Below are 6,187 nucleotides of genomic sequence, written 5' to 3' on the forward strand. Positions count from 1 at the left end.
CAGAGACATAGGCAAAGGGAGAAGCAGGCTCCCCACAAGGAGCCTGATGTGGGACTTGAACCTAGGACCTTGGGACCATAACCCGAGCCAAAGGCAGATGCTCAACCACTGAGCCACCCAGGTGCCCCTGTTTTAAAGATTTTATTTATTTGAGAGAGACAGCACTGAGAGAAAACATGAGTGGGGGAGGGGCAGAGGCAGAAGCAGACTCCTAGCTGAGCAGGGACCCCAATGCTGGGCCAGATCCCAAGACCCCAGAATCATGACCTGAGCCAAGGGAGACACCTCACTGACTGAGCCACCCAGGTTCCAAAACGATAAGCTTTAAATTGTTCTTTAAAGACTTCCACGGAAAAACTGGAGAACACCACCAACTCTGAAAGAACAAAGCATAAGAAAATGGACATTTTTTTCTTAAGATTTTATTTATTCATGAGAGACACAGATAGAGGCAGAGCCATAGGCAGAGGGAGAAGCAGACTCCTCACAGGGAGCCCGATGTGGGACTTGATCCCAGGACCGGGATCACACCCTGAGCCAAAGGCAGACACTCCACCGCTGAGCCACCCAGGCATCCCAGAAATGGACATTTCAAAGAATGACAAGAATGTCTTGTGAACAAAAGATACTGGTCTTGCACATTGCCAGAGGAAATCAAAAGGACAATATCTGAATACTTTACTCATTTTCACCAAGAACTAGACCCTCCTTCTAAAGTAAAGGATCAGATACAATCAATGTTCACTATCAATTAGCCACTTTCTCTGACTTTTGCAAAAGAAAAATTTAGGAAATTCTAACCAGATACAATAGAAATTTATGATGAATATTTTTTTGTGAAGCTAATTTAGGGGATTTTTTTTTTGACTGCAGAGATATTTGAAAACTGCTATGATTCATCCCAAAGAAACACAGACATGGACAGTATTACAATCTCTGGGATTTATTAATGAGATTATTCTGAACCTGCCAATTTCATCAATTATGAAAGAGAGAGCATAAGTGCATGAAATTATGCAATTATGAAAGAGAGAGCATAAGTGCATGAAATTAACCAATTTCATCCTCTGGTTAAGTTTTTTCTTAACTATTTGTATATTTATTGCTTCATTTGAAATATTTTAAATATTAAAATAATTCAAAGTACCTTTGTTTAATATGAGTAGAGAGAGCTATGCTGTCTCAACATGTGAAAGTTGATTTTGGCAATAGTTGGCAAATCTGAAGAAGTGAAAGCTTGTGGTGCAGGAGTGCCTGGGTAGCTTAGTTGGTTAAGTCTCTGCCTTTGGCTCAAGTCATGATCTCTGGGTCCTGGGACAGAGCCCTGCATTGGTCTTCCGATGCTCAGTAGAGACTCTGCCCCTCTCCACTGCTCATTCTCTCAAATAATGAATAAAATCTTTAAAAAAAAATAATAAATTGTGATGTTATTCATTACTGCAACAGACCAGATGTAGGTATACGGTTTTGCCCTCTTTACAAAAATTATATATTTTAGGGGTGCCTGGCTGGCTCAGCCAGTAGAACATGCAACTGTTGATGTTGCCCCTATGTTGGGCCTAGAGTAAAAAAATTACATATTTTAATCGTAAAAATTAAAACAATGATTTTTAAAAAGTAGAAAACTTATTTTTGAAAAGCAATGTATCTATTATTTTTTTAAAGATTTGAAAGAGAGAGCATAAGTGCATGCAAACATGCATGGTGGGGAGGGGCAGAGAGGATTTCTTAAGTGGACTCCACACAGAATGTAGAGCCCAATGCAGGCTCGATCTCATGATCCTGAGATCATGACCTGAACCAAAACCAAAAGTCAGATGCTTAACCTACTGTGCCACCCAGGCTCCCCCAAAGTAATGTATTCTTAAAGCATTACACATTCCCATGGGATGTCTGGGTGGATCAGTGGTTGAGTGTGCCTTTGGCTTAGAGCGTGATCCCAGGATCTGGGATCGAGTCCCACAAGGGGCTCCCTCCACGGAGCCTGCTTCTCCCTCTGCCTCTGTGTCTCTCATGAATAAATAAAATCTTAAAAAAAAAAAAAAAAAAAGGCATTACACATTCCCATTTGTGACTTGTAATATTTATTTTGATTTTTTTTTATTAAGATGTTTTTACTAATGATTATACTCATGACTGCTAATGCCCTATGGAGATAACTGCCTTGACCAAGTCTCTGTAGTGTTTCTGAAGAGGGAGATCAGAGGTGGGATATTTATGAGGTTTCTGGGGTCTGGTTTAAGGTGGGTCTTTTGATGTTAGGCCTGATCAGGATGGACAAGGTTAATGAGGTAATGGTTTAGTATTGGTTAAGACAGTAAAGTTAGGATTTTTGAAGTGACCCTTTAAAAAGTAAACAATCATATGTTAAGTACAGTTGAACTAACTATTGCTTTGAGAAGGAGATATTTACCCAAAGTTGTGGACTCAATGTGTTTTCCTCAAATCCATGTTAGAGTCTTAATCCCCATTGTGATGGTATTTGAAGGTGGGGCTTTGAGACATAATTCTGTTTAACTGAGCTCATGACAGTAGGGCTGCCATAATGGGATTAGTATCTTTATAAGAAGAGACGCCAGAGTTCTCTTCATGCATGTGGACTGTGGGAAAGGACCTACAAGCACATCATGTACATGCCAGGAAGAGGGCCCTCATCAGAAAAGTGGTGGCACCTTTATCTTGAACTTCTCAGCCTCCAGAATTGAGAAATAAATGTCTGTTGTTTACACCATGCAGTATACAGTATTTTGTTTAAGCAGCCTGAACTTAGATACCCCACAAGAGCAAATTGGTAGACTACTGTTTGGATTAATCCATTTCTCAGGAAATTCAACATTACCTATCTCATCAAGAATTTTCTGGAAAAGGAAAGTCCTACTACTCCAGACAGTGAATTGTGTGACTGCAGAATGTTTCAGTTCTCAATGTATGCAATAAATAAGTTCAGTAAAATAAATAATACTGTCTGCATTTCCTTTTTGGCTATCATTATTACTCCTTTCATTTCATGATTACATCTGAAATTCAGTTGTTTAGGGGAAGGGTATTAAATACGATCTATGCTGGTTGCCAGTTATGCAAGGGAGGCCTGCTAGAGGGATTATCTAAAAAGAGCCAATAGTAGTGTGGCATGAAAGAATGGGGAAAACTTTTACACCGCTGGTGGGAATGCAAACTGGTGTAGCCACTGCAGAAAACAGTATGGAGGTTCCTCAAAAAGTTAAAAATAGAGCTACCCTATGACCCAGCAACTGCACTACTAGATATTTTTCCAAAAAATGCACACTTAGTGATCCAAAGGGGCACCTCCACTCTGATGATTATAGAAGCAATATCCACAATAGCCAAACTATGGAAAGAGCCCAGATGTCCATCAATGATGAATGGATAAAGATGTGTCACATATACACAATGGAATACTACTCAGCCATTCAAAAAAAGAAATCTTGCCATTTGCAACAACGTGGATGGAATTAGAGGGTATTATGCTAAGTGAAATAAATCAATTAGAGAAAGCCAATTATCATATGATCTCACTCATGTGGAATTTAAGAAACAAAACAGGAGCAAAGAGAAGAGAGGAAAAATAAGACAAAATCAGAAAAGGAAGCAAACCATAAGAGACTTTTTCTTTTTTTTTTTTTTAAAGATTTTATTTATTTATTCATGAGAGACACAGAGAGCGCGAGAGGCAGAGACACAGGCAGAAGGAGAAGCAGGCTCCATGCAGGGAGCCCGATGTGGGACCCAATTCCGGGTCCCCAGGATCACGCCCTGGGCCAAAGATGGTGCTAAACCGCTAGACCACCAGGGCTGCCCAAGAGACTTTTTTTTTTTTTTTAGACTCTTAATCATGGAAAACAAACTGAGGGTTGCTGGAGGGGTGGGTGGGTGGGTGGGGGAACAGGGTAACTGGGTGATGGGCATTAAGGAGGGCATGTGAGGTAATGAGCACTGGGTTAGTTATATAAGACTGATGAATCATTGACCTCTACCTCTGAAACTAATAATACACTATATATTAATTAATTGAATTTAAATTAAATGTAAAAAACACATTAATTTGTACACTCATGCTCATACCAGCATTATTCAGCATAGCCAAAAGGTAGACAAAACCAGGTCTGTGGACAGATGAAAGTTAAAACAAAATGTGACACACACATACAATGGAATATTATTCAGCCTTAAAAAGGAAGAAGTTCTGTCACTTGCTGCAACATACATGAACCCTGAGGACATGACAGTCACTGAAATAAGTCACAGAAAGACAAATACTATATGATTTCAGTTTCGTGGGGGACCTAGTCAGATACATAGGGATGGGAAGTAGAAGGTGATTGCCAGAGGCTGTGGGAGGGAGACATGGGGATTATTGTTTGATGGGTATTGCATTTCAGTTTTGCATGAAGAAGAGTTGTGGAGATTGGTTGCACAACAATGTGAATATATTTACATTACTGAATTCTACACTTAAAAATGGTAAAGATGGTAAATTCTATGTTATACATATTTTATTGCAACTAAACTAATTTGTTAAATGGAAACACGGACGATTTGCATAAGCTTATTTTGGCATAGCTTCCTTTTTTAAAAAAAGGGAGAGGGCACCACAGCAGCCAACCCTCAGAGCATTTCCTCAACTTGCTGCCATCTGCCAGAAAATTATTCTTTTTTTTTTTTTATGGTAGAAAATTATTCTAATGTGTGTATAATTCCACAGTGATCTCAGTATGAAGGGTGCCCCCTAGAGTTGTGCAACATACTGCCTGCACTGGTTAGAGTCCCTGCCATAGAGCTACTTAAAATGCGGGGGCCCAGAACTCTCCACCTCTGAGAGGCTCTGTGAATGGTCCAGGTGTGAGTAGAGGCTTTTGTAAAATTTAGGAGATGAGAACACACAAGAAATGTCTGATGGGAAGAGTTCGGATTGTTCAAGTTGTAGCAGTTGAAAATGCTGTTTTGTGTCAAAGTAAATAAGGCAAAGATGAAATTTCTCAGGGTGTTCAGCTGGCAAGTCAGGAAGTAGCTCTGAGTCAGAAGTGGTGGGAGGTGATGAGCCATGAAGAGAAGAAGCAATCACCAGGATTGGCCTTATTCACAGATAAAATGACATTACCGGGAATCCCTGAGTGGTACAGTGGTTTGGCACCTGCCTTTGGCCCGGGGCGCGATCCTGGAGACCCGGAATTGAATCCCACATCGGGCTCCTGGTGCATGAAGCCTGTTTCTCCCTCTACCTATGTCTCTGCCTCTCTCTCTTTCTCTCTCTGTGACTATCATAAATAAATAAAAATTTTTAAAAAAATGACATTACCTGGAACACCGAGAAGGCCCTCTGCACAGACATAATTTTACTACTATTTTGGAGTGCCTAAAATTCCAGCTGCTTCCCTTCTAACCAACGGAGGGTTAGAACAACAAACAACGTACACATCACGTGGTTCAAGTCTCTCATTTCTCAGATGCAGTCTAGAATGTTCTATGACTCACCTGTGCTTGCACACTAATTTTGGTGTTTGGCTTTGCTCTCCCTTTGGGCATCCGAGGACAAGAGGGCTCTCAAGGAGGAAGAGGGCATCAGAAAAGAACAGGTAGGGGTCGCCCGGGGGGGGCTCAGGGTGTGATCCCGGGGTCCTGGGAACGAATCCTGCCGGAGGCCTCCTTCTCCCTCTGTCTGGGTCTCTGCCGTTCTGTCTCTCATGAGTAAATAAATAGAATCTTAAAAAAAAAGGGGGGGGGGAGCATAATAGGTAGATGGAATATTCCAGAGACATGGTTACCCCACTTCACAGTTAACATAATTTCCCTTCTCCTCTAACCCCGAAGGCCCAGGAAGGGTAAATGCGGAGGGAAAAGGGGGAGCACAAGAATGTCCGCAGTCCGGGCAGCATAGTAGGGCTAAAGGGAAACGCTCAGCAGCGTGCATCAGACTTTTCATCGGCGTATTCACTGAGTGGAGCGAACACCAGCTTAGGGGAGGTTTCTGTGCTTGGGGATCCTACAGCCCGGGGGGGGGGGGGGGGGCGAATACGTGAATCGCCGCAAAACTGGAGCACGTGGTGCCGACGGATCCGGAGGAGGGAGCCGCGGTCCTCCCACGAGGCGTCGCAAAGCTTCCAGAGGAAGGGATATCGGAGCAGGTTCCTGAGGGCTGAAGAGGCGCCTGGCGGGGGCGGCGGGCGGG

General features: G+C 42.2%; 1 long non-coding RNA gene across 3 annotated transcripts in view; it reads right to left on the reverse strand.

Moving 5' to 3' along the window:
* The window catches only part of LOC144304977 (uncharacterized), a 47,320-nt gene extending 41,585 nt beyond the window's left edge, over nucleotides 1-5,735 (reverse strand). Inside the window, exon 1 of one of the 3 annotated variants that reach the window (XR_013371980.1) lies at nucleotides 5,494-5,735. This is a non-coding gene — a long non-coding RNA (uncharacterized LOC144304977). The remainder of the gene's footprint in view (nucleotides 1-5,493) is intronic. The other 2 variants (XR_013371981.1, XR_013371979.1) reach the window with 2 other exon arrangements.
* Nucleotides 5,736-6,187: the final 452 nt, after the last annotated feature.

The sequence above is a fragment of the Canis aureus genome, chromosome 34, assembly GCF_053574225.1.
Source record: "Canis aureus isolate CA01 chromosome 34, VMU_Caureus_v.1.0, whole genome shotgun sequence".
Classification (NCBI taxonomy): Eukaryota; Metazoa; Chordata; class Mammalia; order Carnivora; family Canidae; genus Canis; species Canis aureus.